We start from the raw sequence: 18,809 nt of genomic DNA on the forward strand, positions 1-18,809 counted from the left end.
ATACAGTCGCTAACCGGTATGCCTCAAACACTAATCAAACTGCTTGGATCATTAAAACTTTACAACTCCTACAATAGTTTGCAGAAGGGAACGTTCTATTAGGTGGGGACCTTAATGTAGTGCTGAATCCGTTCTTAGATACATCTACACAACATTCTAACCTGTCTTATAGAGCTATAGCGGCTGTCCACATGGCCCTTACCTAACTTAACCTTTCAGATGTTTGGAGACTATATAACCCAACCTCCAGAGATTATGCCTGTTTCTCTCCTTTACACACTCATGCCACAGGATTGATTACATATTATTTTCTGATAGGTTTCTCTCCCAGGTTATTTCCGCCTTCATTGGCTCCATCACACTCTCTGATCATGCCCCGGTATATGCCAAATTTTCTCTCTCAAATATACCTCCTAGGCATTGGATCTGGACTCTCAAGGAGACTCTTAGACACAGAAGCCCACATGGAGAGAGTCTCCCGCGTACTTTCAGAGTACTTTGTGCGCAATTAGTCTCCAAAGATTTCATACCCAATCGTTTGAGAGGGAATTCATAGCCCTGGGCTCTCACCCTAAACAACGCACGTTCACTGTTAACACAAATATATGTTCTTGAGAAGATAGGAAAGAGAAGCAACACTATTAATGGTCCAAACAGGACTCATTTCTGTTTGCAACGTGCTTAAACACCTTCTCAATATTAAATCTGCCAAAGCATATCAGACTTGCTCATTAAAATACTATGCTCACGGCGATAAGGGCTTAAAATTAACTACCTCCCTTCTGAAAAAAAAAGGATTCTTATGCTACTATAGCTCACTTAACAATATACCAGATTACCCGGATGCTGAGTCACTAACTAACTCCTTCCTAGATTCCCTTTCCTTACCATCAATTACTGATGCAGATAAAGAGCGTCTCTTATCTACTTTCACAGAAGAGGTATCTAGAGGAAGTGGAAAAAACAGAACCTTTTGGTGGGCGCTGATCGCAGAGTCCAAAGATATCAAACACGATGGTGTCGGGAAAAAGTACCAGGAGGCACTATGTTTATTAACAAGCTTCCAATAACCTCCTTCTTCAGATTGGCATACAGGCATGGGCAGCATACAGTGCTATTTATACAATGGACGCCTACTTAAGGTGGGCGGAGCTAAACAAACAATATAGACTCACTAGTCTAGTTACAAAACTATAGTAAAAGTTTCAATTAAAACTACAGTCAGTCATAACCGAGATGCACAACAGATTATCAACATAAAATTAGTACAGTTAGCGTTTGTGGAGTTGCATAACTATAAGTCACAGCATGCCCTCTGCTCTCATGCTTCGGCAGTACTGCATGAGAGCGAGGTTGAATGGATTGTAAATAAACATCAGCGCATGGTGCGATGATGTAAACAAACGGGAGTACAGCGGAGTTGGTATCTAAGGACTTGTCACCAGGTCCAGGAAACCACGTGGGGACATTGAACCAATGGTGCGCGCAAACAGGGAAACTCACAGACAGGAGACTCGCAGCTGTTTCACGCTGTCAGAGGTGATGTCCAGTGAAAATCCAGGCTGCTGGCGGCGTTCCTACAATAAATAGAGACAAGTGGTGAGTATATACATCAGGTCTAAATCAAGATCAGTCAGTATTTCATTTAGACAGCATAAATTATATATATATAAGCAGTTTATAACACAGATGGTGAACGTTAATGTTTTCAGCAGGACAATCTGTGTTTATCAGCGATAATAATGCATGGGCTGCAAACACTATGAACGCTATAATAGCTATCCCTGGGCAACAAATTGATAATAACAAAAAATAAATAATTATATTGAGTTAATAATAATAGCAGAATAATAAATAAACATAGGTAAGCTCAAAGATTAAAAATAGCATAAGTATATGAAGGTTAAGACCAGGGGCGGACACAGACAGCATAGGGCCCCGTGCAAAGAATGTGCCTGGGCGCCCCCCCCCCCCCCCCCCATACATCAATTGTTCAGGTAGGAGATAAATATGATATATGAGATAGATAGATATGAGATAGATAGATATGAGATAGATAGATATGATATAGATAGATAGATAGATAGATATGAGATAGATAGATAGATAGATAGATATGAGATAGATAGATAGATAGATAGATATGAGATAGATAGATAGATAGATAGATAGATATGAGATAGATAGATAGATAGATATGAGATAGATAGATAGATAGATAGATAGATAGATATGAGATAGATAGATAGATAGATAGATATGAGATAGATAGATATTAGATAGATAGATATGAGATGGATATAGATAGAAAGATAGATAGATATGAGATAGATAGAAAGATATTAGATGGATAGATAGATGATAGAAAGATAGTTAGATAGATACAGTAGATAGATAGATAGATGATAGATAGGACATGAATATCTTTTTACCAATCAGGGTGCCTCCAGATGTTGCAAAACTAAAAAACTACAACTCCTGGGCCTTTGGCTGTTGAGAGATGCTGGGAGTTGTAGTTTTGCAACAGCTGGAGGCACCCTGTGGGATGGATAGATCGATAGGTAGATACATAGTGTTCTCCAACCGGGGTGTCTCCAGCTGTTGCAAAACTATAACTCCCAGCAGGCCTGGACTGTAGTTTTGCAACAGCTGGAGGCACCATGGTAGGAAAACACTGATCTATGCCCAGTCAATCTATCGATCTCAGTGTTTACCAACCAGTGTGCCTCCAGCTGTTGCAAAACTACAACTCCCAGCATGCCCGCACAGTCTTTAGCTGTCCGGAAGTTGTAGTTTTGCAACAGCTGGAGGCTCCCTGGTTGGGGAACACTGCCTTAATGGATTAATGATAAATAAACAAGCAGTGTGTCCACATGTTGTGGCCCCAGTGGGGTCACTTTCCCTCCTCCGGGGTCCACAGGTCACCTACAGGTCACATTACAAGAATTTTTTTTGAAAAATCGCGGCAAAAATGCGCCATTTCTCCCAAAAATTGTTCTTGTAATATGACCTGTGGACACCGGAGCAGAGAAAGTGACCCCACTGGGCTGCTAACCCCCAGCCCCAGGTTATACTGCTAGAGAGAAGAGAGGCAGGACAGGGGACAGCCGCTGTGCTCCTGGAAGGCCTGTCAGCTCTCGGCCTCCGTCCTCTTCCTGTGCTGGGGGCGGAGCCATGAATCAGGTGCCTTCATCCCTGCGCTACTGCCTGTCTCCCTAATGATACCGAAGCAGGAGCAGCGCAGGGATTGTAAAAAATAAATAAAAAATTGCGCATGTCTGAGTGGGGATCGGGACAACTGTCCTGGATCCTCACCAGCTGCACCTCTCTCTCAAGGGGGCCCTTGGCCAGTGCCTGAGGGCCCATGTGTAGTGGGGGGCCCCTGTGCAGCTGTACATGCTGCACATGTGATTTGTCCGCCCCTGGTTAAGACATATCACACCTATTTATAGATATAAAACCAACGATATAGGGCACAAGGGATGTAAACAGAATACATAGGATGATAAAAATGTACAAATATAGTATAATATAATATAAAGTTATTATAAATGAGGGAGCCCTAAGATAAAAGATTTAAAACTTAAAAAGTGCCAAAACAGGGTGACAACAGTATTGCTAGCAACAGAATATCAACCATATCATGTGCAATTACACGATAACCTAATAACTAATAATAGTACGATATTATAGTAATTATTGGGCAGATAAATAGCCGTAACAATGCTAAAATAAAATATTCTACGAACTGGATTAAAATATAGATACAGACACACAAAGGGATTATAAAGAGCTTTCAATAAGCTCATTAAGGCCAAGGGGCATAAGAGTACGTAACTTAAATATCCAATAGTTTTCGCGTCTTTTAAGCATTGAGAACCGTTGTGGAACATCTCTAGGGATACTCTCAATAGGGGTAATAGAGAGAACTCCAAAATTGGAATTGTGAACTTCTACCAGATGTCTGGAGACACTGTGGAGCATGAAACCTAGTTTAGTATTGCTCCTATGCTTATTAAATCTGTCTCTCAGGCACTGGGTGGTGCGTCCTATATATTGTAAATTACAGGGACACTGAAGGAGGTAAATGCCAAATTTGACGTTAAAAGGACTGTACATAAAAAGATTCGTTAGTGACTCTAGATATAAAAAATTGAGCACTATTGGAAACCTGAGAGCAGCATTTGCACCTTGGGGCACCACACTTAAAACTCCCTTTTTTGTCTAGAAAGGTGAGTTTAGAATTTTTGTTGGTTTTTAGCTTGCTAGTCGCTAGAATATTCTGCAGCGTGCGATTTCTCCTAAAGGTGACACCAGGGCTAGAGGGTAACAGTTTATTGATGTAAGGGTCCTGAAGGAGAATGTGCCAGTGCTTGGATAATATCTTCTTAATATCCTTATTCTCTCTACAGAACGTGGTGATAAAATTAATAAACCATTTGGAGTCTGGCGTCGGTATTAACTGGTTGTCCTGGGGTTGCACGGTTGTAAACAATCATGTTGTGTAAGTTTATTTGCTTTATTAAACGAGTAGTCGATAAGTTTGCTAGGATAGTGTTTTGCATGAAACCTAGCTTTTAGAATATTACTTTGTGTATGAAAGTCAGACTCTCTTGTGCAATTACGCCTGATCCGTTTGAACTTCCCAAAAGGAATATTCTTGATCCGTTTACAGTAATGTGCGCTAAAGAAATCTAAGTAACTATTACTATCAACTTTCTTGAAAAATGTTTTAGTTTATAATTTATCTGAATCACCATGGAACACTAAAACATCTAAAAACTCAGCATTGTCTTTAAAAATCGTATGGGTAAAATTTAGACCCCAATCGTTGATGTTAAGAGAGGATAAAAAGTCACTTAATTCATCAAGGTTGCCACTCCAGATAAAATAGATATCATCAATGTTATGTTTAAAATAATTACAGTACTTAAATAGGGGGTGGGGGTATATAATATTTTGCTCAAAAAGACCCACAAACAGGTTGGCAAAATTGGGCGCCACCTTGGACCCCATGGCTGTACCCTTATGTTGGGAATAGAGTTGTTGGACTTATTGATCGCTTTTTATTCATTTTTTCATGATATAAAAAGTGACCAAAAATGCACTATTTGGACTTTGGACCGTGCGGTTTAATTAATGATATATTTTTATAATTCGGACATTTCCGCATGCGGCGATACCATATATTTTTATTTTTATTTACACTGTGTTTTTTTTTTTTATGGGAAAAGGGGGGTGATTCAAACTTTTAATAGGGAAGGGGTTAAATAATCTTTATTCACTTTTTTTTTTAACACTGCACACACTGATCTTTTACATTGATCACTGGTTTCTCATAGGAAACTGATTCTGCCGATTGACTGCCCATGCCTGGATCTCAAGCACTGAGCAGTCATTCGGCGATCGGACAGCGAGGAGGCAGGTAGGGATCCTCCAGCTGTCCTGTAAGCTGTTCGGGATGCCGCGATTTGGCCGCGGCTATCCCGAACAGCTCCCTGAGCTAACCGGCATGCTTTCACTTTCACTTTAGACGCGGCGTTCAACTTTGAACGCCGCGTCTAAAGGGTTAATAGTGCACGGCACCTCACATCTTTGCTATCAAATATTCAGTGATTCAAAAAAATACCACTTTAAATCACACATTCATAATGGGGGAGATTTTTCAAACCTGTGCAGAGGAAGAGTGGTGCAGTTGCCCATAGCAACCAATCAGATTGCTTCTTTCATTTTCCACAGGCCTCTTGGAAAATGAAAGAAGCAATCGGATTGGTTTCTATGGGCAACTGCACCACTCTTCCTCTGCAAAGGTTTTGATAAATGTCCCCCAATGATGTTATCATTGCTATAGGCAACAACCATCTTATCTATTCTTTTTCACACAGTGTATTCAGTTTAACATTCTCAACTAATCAAACACTATCAAACAATGGGACATATTTACACAACTATCTCTTACCGCTTTTTCTTTACTTGAACCCTTTTTTTTTTATTTTCATACACATTATTATTTATTTAATTTTTTATTTTCTTTTATCTCTATTTTTATTTATTTTGATTCCATAACTTATTCCTTTTTATATTTAGTATAACCAAGAAAGGCTAAGCCCCTTAGCGGGATCCGCTTAAAATCATGTATTGTGTTAACATTAACTTACCAAATGTTATAGTGTGAACATCAACTTATCATATGTTACATTTTATCCACATATTCCTGTGAAGTCTGAATACCTTTCTATCAACCACTCCCGTGGAGTGATAACACCTGTTTAAGATCCAGCACCTTGTTTTTTGTTCATTCACCCACACATGCAAACATCAACCAGCACAGCAATATAAATGTTTGGAGACACTCGAAAGTCAAAGCTACTGAGGAAGGGGTCATTTACTTTGCTCTTAAGCACCCCGAAACGCATTTAGCCTTTGTGTAGAGTGACCGCTCTATGGACTTTTATACCAACTAGCACTAAAGATTGTTTTTAATCAAAAAACCGTCTGCCACCGGTATCTCTCTCCATTATCGAGGTCTGCCTGCTATGGGAGAACAGCTAATCCAGTGATCTGTTTCCGTCCACTGCTGACGTCACACGCTATCACCACGAGATAACCCAGCAGGAACCATCTACTTCGGATATCTCCGATTTACCATAGACGAGCACATCATACACCGGGTTCGAGTGCCATCAGAACCAGACGTGCCGGTGCATGCAAGTGCTCACAAAGCAGCCCACCAGAGCCTCCAATTATCCAGTAATATTAATTTCATGTTACATTAATCCACCATCTGGAAATACTATTCTTATTTGCTGGACTATTCCATCTGGTTTTCCGGACTATCAGATTTTCCAAATTGCCGGACTATCGGTCACAACACAATTTTATTGTCTATAAATTTTTGTTTTATGCTCTCCACACTTATTCTTATTGCATCTCTTATTTTCCCCACAAGGGCCCTGTGTGGGAAATATTTTATGCACTATATTTTATGCAGCATAAGCTGTACTTTTAATAAAATTTGGTTCATAATTGAAGCACGGTCTCAGTCAACCAATTTATTAATGTGAATACTGCCCTTGAGGTGTAGGCAGTTTTTGTATCAAATATTTTATTTCGCTCTCACACCTAGGGTATAGGTATTTTCTAGCCTACTTCACCTCGGTCAGTATATAATTGTGAGCTGCACCACCCACTTTATTCTCTTTAGTACTATTTTCATACCCAGTGTGAACGTGCTCCAATTATTATAAAAATGAATATCTGGTCACATTTGGAAAGTAAAAAACAGGCAATTGAAAGATTTTAATTTAATGATACCAATGCACAACAATACTTTCCAAATGAACAAAAAGATATTCAAGTTATTCAACTTTTTAAACAATTAGACAACATTATGTCAAAAAGACTGAGGAATCAATGGGAAATTAAATCTTTGTCCCATTTATTAGACAAAAATGTGATACCAAAGGGTCTAAAGGGGTACTCTGGTGCTTAGACATCTTATCCCTTATATATAGATGCCTGATCGAGGGAGTCCTGCCGCTGGGGACCCACGTGATCTTGCACGCTGCACCCCGTTTGTAATCATTCCCTGGAGCGTGTTCGCTCCGGGACTGATTACCGGCGAGTACAGGGCAGGCGGCGTGTGACGCTCCCTCCCGTAGGCTTGCATTGAGGGGCAGAGCGTGACATCACACGGGGCGAGGACGTGACGTCACACGCAGCCCGCCCTGTAGTTGCCGCTAATCAGTCCCGGAGCGAACACGCTCCGGGGACTGATCACAAATAGGGGATAGGGGATAAGATGTCTAAGCACCGGAGGACCCCTTTAAGTTTGTTTAAGACACCAGCAGGTGATTTAGAAGGGGAACATTTTCATTCAAAGTGGGAAGCCACACTAAAGGATTACTCTAGGGGTCTGGTCCAATTGGTCCTTGAACGTAGAAAAGAATTGATTGTAAATTTAGATCAACAGATAGACATTCTGAAAAATGATTTGGACAAATTTAGCCAGAACCCTGAGTACAATAAACAGCAGGAATTTTTATGTAAAAAGTTAGATAAATTGGAAGCCGAAATTATTAACAAAAAACTAAAATTTTTTTTACGGCAAACCAATAGGCAAACAGTTCAAACACATAATGCAGATAAACAATATTCCATTCCCACCCAAAATAGGTACACTCCTTTTGAGTACCGATAATTTTTTGGGGGAAACCACGCAATACAGGGATGCCAATAACAGGAGAGACAATTACCACCATACAAATCCTCCATACAATCCAAAATATACACCTCACAGAGGGAGAAGTTACAATTCCCACAGTCCTTATCAAAACTCCCGCACATGGAATTACACACATCAGAACAGATCATATCACAAGAGACACAATTATACCACTTACAGAGAAACCCACAATGCTCAACCAACACAGACAACCACAAAAATTCAAACAGTAACTGCAGATGTACATCCAATACCATAGAAAACCACAAGCCCAGGAAGCATTAGGAAACCCCCCAAAAAAGAGGGTACGTAGGAGATTCAGAAATAGAAGTACTCAGCCAGCCCCCAACAAAAGTGGGGAAAATGTAATAACCCCTTTAGAAACATTTATTATCAATTTAAGTTCCCATAAGCTTACTTTAGCACAGCAATCACATTTAGAGAAAGGCTTAAAATTTACATCTTCACACTCATTGGATAAATTCCAGACATATGTAGGTATTGAAAAATTCATAAGAAATTTGTGTTTAAAATTTTTTTTTTAAACATCCAGTAGAATCCCAACAAAAAGTCTCTGAATATATACATACAGAATGTAAACTGAAGTCTTGGTTTTATCCAAAGACCGTTATGGGGGCAGAAATCACTACCTTTAAGAATTTAGTGGAAAAAGATATGAGGAAGATCCAAACAACATACAATAAAAATAAAAATAATATTTCATTCAAAGAAAGACAAGCGATAAAAGAACTTCAGTCTATCAGGGAGATCACGATCCGCCCTGCAAACAAAGGGGGTGGAGTCGTGATCTTAAATACAGGACGTCAGCTTAAGGACAGTACCACTTACAAAAAATTTGGAGGGGATCCAACTACTGAATATAGCAAACAATTACAAACACTATGTGGAGATGCTCTTGAGAATAACATCATTAATGAAAAAGAACACAAATTTATTTTGAGCACACCAGAACGTTTACCTATTTATTTATTTTTGTCTTCCTAAGACACATAAAGACCCCATCAAACCACCAGGACGACCGATTGTGTCTGGGATAGGTTCCGTTACATCCCAGTACATTGATAGATTTTTACAGCCATATGTTCAAAAAACTCATACATACTTGAAAGACAAAACTCAAATTATATCAATTTTAGAATCATTCCACTGGACGGACAAATATATACTCGCCACTTTAGACGTTTCTTCTTCGTACACGATCATTCAGCACAATTTAGGTATGTCTGCAGTAGAACATTTTTTGAACAAAGGTTCCATAAAACCTCAACAGATTAATTTTATCAAATCATCAATACAATTTGTTTTAACACATAATTATTTTTTCTTTGAAGAGGGACTATTATTTACAGCAAGTTGGTACAGCAATGGGCACCAGGTTTGCGCCAAGTTACGCTAATTTATTCATGGCGTCATGGGAGGAACAAACCATCATTCCTCAACTTGGCGCAAACCTGATGCTCTGGAAAAGGTACATCAACGATATTATTTAAATTTGGGAAAGGGATTTTGTTGATTTAGAGCACTTCATTATCAATTTAAATAAAAATTGTCACAATATACACTTTACGTCAAATATTAGTAAATGTAATATTAATTTTCTAGATATTGAGATCAAGGCTGGTCCTGGAAAATTATTTTGCAGCACTTACATAAAAACAACTGCAAAAAATTGTTATATTAATTTTGACAGCTGCCACCTACCTAGGTGGTTGAGCAATGTCCCAAAGGGCCAATTCCGTCGGCTCAAAATAAATTGTACTAAGGATAAAACATTTCTAGAAGAGGATGAACAACTCACAACTATGTTCAAAGCAAAAAATTATCCGGACCAACTCCTTGACCAATCAATAAATCATGTAAAACAATTGGATCGATCCTCTTTCTTTATACCTGTTGTTCAAACCAAAGAAGAACATAATTTAAATATACAAATGGTGCTACCCTACAGTAAAGACTATAAAAAGGTGGACAAATGAATATCTAAGCATTGGCATTTAATATGCCAAGATCGGGAAATAGGTGATATTATACCATCCCCTCCCCTAATAGTGTACACAAGAGCACCAAATTTAGGGATCAAAGTTGCCCCCTCCATCAGACCCCCATTACAAAAACAAAGTACTTCCTGGTTAAACTTACAAGGGTTCACAAGATGTGGAACATGTCCCAACTGTATTAAAATTCAAGGTCCAAAAAAGGTCTCAACCGTATCTTCCTGCACTAACTCTTTTGTATGGAATATAGAAGACCAAATTACATGCAATACCAAAGGAGTGATATACATGATTCAATGTGATTGCAAAAAACAGTATATAGGGCGTACAAAGAGACCTCTTAAAACACGAATCTCCGAACACCTATATAATATAAAAAAAGGAAATTTAAAACATCCCCTTTCTGCCCATTTTGTCACAACACATAACAAAAATTTGAAAGCATTTTCTTTTATAGGCCTACAACACATTAAACAGGATTGGAGAGGAGGAAGCCATTTAGTGAAAATGTCCCGTGCTGAAAGTAAGAAAATATACAAATTCTCTACATTAGAACCTGGTGGTCTTAATGCAAGCTTCAAACTATTTGGGTTTTTGTAAGGGAGGGCCTGGCTTCTGCCTATTGTCCCTTGTTCACTATCGGGACATATGTCAGAGTCCACCCACTCCCTTCACATATCTTTCTGCAGCGAATTTTATGTGTTTAACCCCCTTAAGGACCACGGAGGTATGAGGACGTCCCTGTGTCTTAAGGACCAGGGACGTACTCATACGTCCGTGGGAATTCCGGCCCCTGCCGCGCGCCGGGCGGGGACCAGGCCGGGGTGACTGCTGATATCCATCAGACCCCCCCCCCCCCCCCATGAATTCACACTTACGATTTGCGGCTATTCCGGGTCATACGGGTCTATAGTGACCCGGTGACCCGGAAAATAAAGGGGATCGTGGGTGTCCTAGACACCCACGATCCCCTTGAAGCAATAGGAGTGAGGTGGCAGAGGTGCCACCCCTCCTATCTCTGCTATTGGTGGTCTAGACGCGACCACCAATAGCAGATCGGGGCGGGAGGGTTTACTTTCGGTTTCCCCGTTCTGCCCACCCACAATAAGCTGGGCAGGACGGGGAAACCGACAGGGACCGGCGCCGGCAGCGGGCGACGATCAGCGGCGGCAGTGGGCGACGATCGGCGGAAGAAGAGGACGGCAACGCAGCTCCCTGGATCCAACGGAAGCCGGTGAGTTACTTAGCAACATCTGGAGGGCTACAGTCTGAGACCACTATAGTGGTCTCTAAACCGTAACCCTCCAGATGTTGCAAAACTACAACTCCCAGCATGCCCAGAGAGCTGTTTAGGCATGCTGGGAGTTGCAGTTTTGCAACAGCTGGAGGTCTACAGTTTGAGACCACTGCACAGTGATCTCTATACTGTGCACCTCCAGATCTTGCAAAACTACAACTCCCAGCATGCCCACATAGCAGTTTGCTGTCTGGGCATGCTGGGAGTTGTAGTTTTGCAACATCTGGAGGTCCACAGTTTGGAGACCACTGTGCAGTGGTCTCTAAACTATAGCTCTCCAGATGTTGCAAAACTGCAACTCCCAGCATGCCTACACAGCAAACAGCTGTCTCTGCATGCTGGGAGTTATAGTTGTGTACCTCCAGCTGTTGCATAACTACATCTCCCAGCATGCCTTTCGGCGATCAGTACATGCTGGGAGTTGAAGTTTTGCAACAGCTGGAGGCACACTGGTTGGAAAATACTGAGTTAGGTAACAGAACCTAACTGAAGGTTTTCCAACCAGTGTGCCTCCAGCTATTGCAAAAGTACAACTCCCAGCATGCACGGTCTGTCAGTACATGCTGGGAGTTGTAGTTTTGAAACAGCTGGAGGTTTGCCCCCCCATGTGAACGTACAGGGTACATTCACACTGTCGGGTTTACAGTAAGTTTACTACTTCAAGTATGAGCTGCGGCAAATTTTTCGCCGCAGCGCAAACTCCAAGCGGTAAATTCACTGTAAACCTCTGCCAGTGTGAACGTACCCTAAAAACACTACAGTACACTAACACATAATAAAGGGTAAAACACTACATATACACCCCCTTACACTGTCCCCCCAATAAAAATAAAAAACATATTGTACGGCAGTGTTTCCAAAACAGAGCCTCCAGCTGTTGCAAAACAACAACTCAAAGCCACTGACTGTCCGAGCATGCTGGGAGTTTAGCAACAGCTAGCAAACAGGCACCCTGTTTGGGAATCACTGGCGTAGAATACCCCTATGTCCACCCCTATGCAATCCCTAATTTAGTCCTCAAATGCGGATGGCGCTCTCTCACTTCGGAGCCCTGTCGTATTTCAAGGAAACAGTTTAGGGCCACATATGGGGTATCTCCGTACTCGGGAGAAATTGCACTACAAATTTTGGGGGGCTGTTTCTCCTTTTACCCCTTATGAAAAAGAAAAGTTGGGGTCTACACCAGCCTGTTAGTGTAAAAAAAAAAAAATATTTTACACTAAAATGCTGGTGTTGTCCTTTACTTTTTATTTTCACGAGAGGTAAAAGAAAAAAAAGACCCCCAAAATTTGTAACGCAATTTCTCCTGAGTACAGAAATACCCCATATGTGGGTGTAAAATGTTCTGCGGTCGCACAACAAGGCTCAGGAGTGAGAGCGCACTATGTACATTTGAGCCTAAATTGGGGATTTGCACAGGGGTGGCTGATTTTACAGCGGTTCTGACAGAAACCCAAAAAAATAAATACCCACATGTGACCCCATTTTGGAAACGACACCCCTCACGGAACGTAACAAGGGGTATAGTGAGCCTGAACACCCCACAGGTGTTTGACAAATTTTCATTAAAGTTGGATGGGAAAATGAAAAAAAAAAAAATGTCACTAAAATGCTGGTGTCACCCTAAATTTTTAATTTTCACAAGGGAAAATAGGAAAAAAGCCCCCCAAAATTTGTAACCCCATTTCTTCTGAGTAAGAACATGCCCCATATGTGGATGTAAAGTGCTCTATGGGTGCACTACAATGCTCAGAAGAGAAGGAGCGCCATTGGGATTTTGAGGAGAAAATTTTTCCGGAATTGAAGGCCACTCGTGTTTACAAAGCCCCCATGGTACCAGAACATGGGGGCCCACATGTGACCCCATTTTGGAAACTACACCCCCTCATGTAATGTAATAAGAGGTACAGTGAGCATTTACGCCCCACAGGTGTCTGACAAATTTTTGGAACAGTGATCCGTGAAAATGAAAATTTTAATTTTCCATTTGCACAGCCCACTGTTCCAAAGATCTGTCAAACGCCAGTGGGGTGTAAATGCTCACTGCACCATTTATTACATTCTGTGAGGGGTGTAGTTTCCAAAATACGGTCACATGTGGGGGGGTCCACTGTCCTGGCACCACGGGGGGCTTTGTAAATGCACATGGCCCCTGACTACCATTCCAAACGAATTCTCTTTCCAAAAGCTCTATGGTGCTCCTCCTCTTCTGAGCATTGTAGTTCACCCCTAGTGCACTCAGAAGAGATGGGGTTACAAATTTTGGGGGGTATTTTCTGCTATTAACCCTTGCAAAAATGTGAAATTTGGGGGGGAAACACCCATTTTAGTGAAAAAAATATATATTTTTTTTACATATGCAAAAGTCGTGAAACCCATGTGGGGTATTAAGACTCACTTTATTCCTTGTTACGTTCCTCAAGGGGTCTAGTTTCCAAAATGGTATGCCATGTGTTTTTTTTTTTTTTTTTGCTGTTCTGGCACCATAGGGGCTTCCTAAATGCAACATGCCCCCAAAAAACCATTTCTGAAAAACGTACTCTCCAAAATCCCCTTGTCGCTCCTTTCGCTTCTGAGCCCTCTACTGCGCCCGCCGAACAATTTACATAGACATATGAGACATATGAGGTATGTCCAATATGAAATTGGGCTACAAATATAAGTATACATTTTCTCCTTTCACCCCTTATAAAAATAAAAAATTGGGTTTACAAGAACATGCGAGTGTAAAAAATTAAGCTTGTGAATTTTCTCCTTCACTTGCTGCTATTCCTGTGAAACACCTAAAGGGTTAAAACACCTACTAAATGTCATTTTGAATACTTTGGGGGGTGCAGTTTTTATAATGGAGTCATTTGTGGGGTATTTCTAATATGAAGACCCTTCAAATCCACTTCAAACCTGAACTGGTCCCTGAAAAATAGTGAGTTTGAAAATTTTGTGAAAAATTGGAAAATTGCTGCTGAACTTTGAAGCCCTCTGGTGTCTTCCAAAAGTAAAAACACATCAATTTTATGATTCAAGCATAAAGTAGACATATTGGAAATGTGAATTAAAAAAAAAATATATTTTGAATATCCATTTTCCTTACAAGCAGAGAGCTTCAAATTTTTCATCAAATTTAGGTTTTTTTCACCAAGAAAGGATGCAAGTATCGACAAAATTTTACCACTATGTTAAAGTAGAATATGTCCCGAAAAAACTATCTCGGAATCAGAATGATAACTAAAAGCATTCCAGAGTTATTAATGTTTAAAGTGACAGTGGTCAGATGTGCAAAAAACGCTCTAGTCCTAAGGTGTAAAATGGCCTGGTCCTTAAGGGGTTAATATATGTCGTATTCTTCGCTTTATTTTCTATTCATTTTTCATCTAATTTCAAATTTTCTCACATTCTATTAATACATTTTTTTTTTCATGTCTTATGTCTGAATACACTGTGTCACTTGGAAGTCAAAGCTCCTGAGGAAGGGGTCATTTACTTTGCTCTTAAGCACCCTGAAACGCGTTTAGCCTTTGTGTAGAGTGACCGCTCTATGGACTTTTATACCAACTAGCACTAAAGATTGTTTTTAATCAAAAAAACAGCTGCCACCGGTATCTCTCACCATTATCGAGATCTGCCTGCTATGGGAGAACTGCTGATCCTGTGATCTGTTTCCATCCACTGCTGACGTCACACGCTATCACCACAAGATAACCCAGCAGGAACCATCTACTTCGGATACCTCCGATTTACCGCAGACGAGCACGTCATACACCGGGTTCGAGTGCCATCAAGCGCTCACAAAGCAGCCCACCAGAGCGGGACCTCCAATTATCCAGTAATATTAATTTCATGTTACATTAATCCACAATCTGGAAATACTATTCTTACTTGCTGGACTATTCCATCTTCTTATTTGCTGGACTATTCCAACTGGTTTTCTGGACTATCAGATTTTCCAAATTGCCGGACTATCGGTCACAACACAATTTTATTGTCTATAAATTTTTGTTTTATGCTCTCCACACTTATTCTAATTGCAACTGTTATTTTCCCCACAAGAGCCCTGTGTGGGAAATATTTTATGCACTATATTTTATGCAACATAAGCTGTACTTTTAATAAAATTTGGTTCATAATTGAAGCACGGTCTCAGTCAACCAATTTATTAATGTGAATACTGCCCTTGAAGTGTAGGCAGCTTTTGTATCAAATATTTTATTTCATAGTTGGGAAGTGTTGGTGTAGCAGCATGGTCAATCTACTCTGAGGCATCTGGCATTGGTGGCTGGAAATCCTGGCTGATCCATCCCTGATTCATCTTGACAAACGTAAGTCTCTCCACTTTTTTAGTTGACAGACGAGTTCGACTTGGGGTAACTATGGCCCCGGCCGCACTAAACACCCGCTCTGATGGCACCCTACTGACCGGGCAGGACAGCTTTTCCAGGGCAAACTCTGCTAGTTGCGGTCATAAATCAAGTTTGGCTGCCCAGAAGTCCAGCAGATCTTCAATGTTTGTTGCATGGCATGGCATGGCCATGTCAAGGTATGCCACCACCTGCTGGTTCAGGTCCTGCTCCATGTCTACCTGCTGCTGATGAGTTGCTTCACTATGCGGTGAAGAAAGCTACTCATCAGCGACTGTAGACTCAGGCTGCTGCTGATTGAGCTGGTACTGCTCCTGCACCCCTCCCCTCCCCAGCAGCCATGGCAGTAGAAGGTGAGCGCAGAGGGCACCCCGAGTCAGACCTGCGAGTGGACGGACCATGCGGCCGATAGGCATTGGCCAACTGACTACGTAGGATCTCTTTGTAGTAAGTCAGTTTGTCCTCCCTCTCAGTGGGTGTAAAAAAGGCCCCCATTCTGGGATGGTAGCGAGGGTCCAATAAGGTGGAGATCCAGAAGTCATCCCGCTGACGAATTTTGACAATTCGGGGGTAACTACGCAAGCAACTGAGCATGCATCGTGCCATTTGCGCCAGTGACTCGGAGGGACTACCTGCCTCCATCTCCACTGCATACTGCCACGGTGTGTCTGGGTCCTCTGTCTCGCCTTCCTTATAACCCTCCAGCTCCTCTGGCTGCTTCTGCTCCTCCTCTCCTGTCCGATGACTAGAAACACCGGCCATCTCATCCAACCTAAACTGTGCTCCGCTCTGCCCTTCATCCTCCTCCTCCAGTTCAGTCCCCACAGGGCTCATGTAGCCTTGAGATGTAGGCGCAACGTGCCCATTGCCGTGACCAGCCATCATTTCAATCATTTGTTGTAGGAAATGTAGGAGTGGAATAACGTCGTTCATGGCGTAATCCAGGCGATTTACAAATAATGTGGCTTCCTCAAAGGGCCTCAGCAAACGGCAGGTATGAGCTGCCACTGGTTCACATTGAAGTTACACAGGGGAGTACTCCTATCTGCTTGGATCATCGAGAAATCGGTGATGGCTTTTCTTTGTTCGAATAGTCTGTCCAACATATGGAGGGTGGAATTCCAACGTGTGGCAATGTCACAAATAAGACTATGTTGTGGGATACCGTTCTGACGCTGCAGATCAAGGAAGGTGTGCTTGGCGGTGTACGAGTGGCTGAAGTGCATGCACAGTTTCCTTGCCATTTTCAGGATGTTTTGCAAATGGGGTGAAGACTTGAGCAAGTGCTTGAAAACCAGATTCAACACGTGTGCCATGCAGGGTGCATGTTTCACACTTCCTTGTTGCAGCGCGGACACGATTTTCTTCCCATTGTCGGTCATCATGGTTCCCATTTCCAGATTTCGTGGAGTAAGCCATACTCGGATTTCTTTACGAATGAACTTTAGCAGTTCCTCCCCTGTGTGACTCAGTTCGCCAAGGCAAACCATGTGAAGAACAGCTTGACACCGCCGTGCCCTACACACATGGTACGATGAAGTGCCACCGAGATTTGGACGTGCAGTGGAGGCAGAGGACACGGTGGAGGATGAGGAGGCGGCGTCGCACACTGTAACAGGACCAACTGCCTGAGAGCGAGAGCGTGGAGGAGGAAGCTGTGTGACCTGTCCAAGTTGCTGTTGTGGCTGTGCATGAACCACATTTACCCAGTGGGCCGTAAAAGACAACTATTGTCCCTGCCCGTAGTTACAGCTCCACACGTCGGCGCTGCCGTGCACTTTTGAACACACCGACAGGCTCAAGGACTGGCCCACCTTCTCTTGTACAAACTTAAGCAGGGCTGGTACTGCCTTCTTCGCAAAGAAATGACAGCTTGGGACTCTCCACCTCGCCTCGGCACAAGCCATCAATTCTCTGAAAGGTGCAGAGTCCACCACTTGAAAAGGGAGGGACTGCAGCACCAGCAACTTGGACAGGAGCACATTCAACTTCTGCGCCGTTGGATGAGTGGGCGCATACTGTTGTCTCTTGGACATGGCTTCGCCGATGGATTGTTGGTGGAATGGCTGACTAAAGCAGAAGAAGCAGGAGCGACAGAAGGAGGGTTTGACACACAGCCCCCTTCGGCTGAGGTGGTGGAGCCTTGGCTGGATGAAGGAGGGGGCGGATGGCCACTGGGTGATGCAGCAGACTGGACCACTACATCGGAGCCACGGTTATCCCAGGCCACTTTATGGTGGCGAAGAATGTGTTGACGCAGGACCGTGGTGCCGACATTGGGACCCTGGCCACGCTTCACCTTCTGCCGACATATCTTGCATGTGGCTACGTGAACCTCCTCTGGATGCCACACTGCCGAGTAGCTGATTTTCCCACCTACAGTCCGCACTAATTGACTGCTACTGGCGCCGTCTCCAGGAACCCCTGTTCCACTACCTCCCGGAAAGGTAGGCTGCCTCGAAGCAGGTGGTCTCCCACGGGCACGTTTGGCTCCAGAATGTCCACTACTGCCACCACGCTGACTGCCAACCTTGCTAGTGCCTTGCTGCCTTAAGGGCAACCTGCAACTCTTTTCTCCTGATGATGATGAAGCGCCTTCTGCACCTGGCTCCCAATTGCGATCGGCTTCATCATCATCAACATGTGTGTGCACGTCACTGATGTCCTCCTCAGGTTCCCCAACAGTGTCTGCTTCAGGACCCTGAACCCTTGCAACACCGCCTCCCACGTCAGTCTCTGCATCACTACTGGGCCCCCTAGCGGAGCAAGCTAGGCTGGGCAGTAGCTGCTGACTGTCCTCTATTAGATCATCCTCAGTGAATAGTGGAGCTGAACCCACAGCATAAGATACTTCTGTAGGAGAGGAAACAGCATAGGACAAAGGCAATAAGGCGAGCTCAGGGTGGACAGAAACCTCC

The 18,809-nt window shown here is 42.5% G+C and overlaps 1 long non-coding RNA gene across 1 annotated transcript; it reads left to right on the forward strand.

Annotated features, from left to right (window-relative positions):
* Positions 1–799: 799 nt before the first annotated feature.
* LOC130291294 (uncharacterized) lies at positions 800–15,639 on the forward strand. The gene is made up of 4 exons (XR_008847873.1): positions 800–1,599; positions 4,413–4,504; positions 10,697–10,762; positions 15,124–15,639. It is a non-coding gene; the product is annotated as an uncharacterized LOC130291294 (long non-coding RNA).
* The last annotated feature ends 3,170 nt before the right edge of the window (positions 15,640–18,809 follow it).

The sequence above is a fragment of the Hyla sarda genome, chromosome 9 (genome assembly GCF_029499605.1).
Source record: "Hyla sarda isolate aHylSar1 chromosome 9, aHylSar1.hap1, whole genome shotgun sequence".
NCBI lineage: Eukaryota > Metazoa > Chordata > Amphibia > Anura > Hylidae > Hyla > Hyla sarda.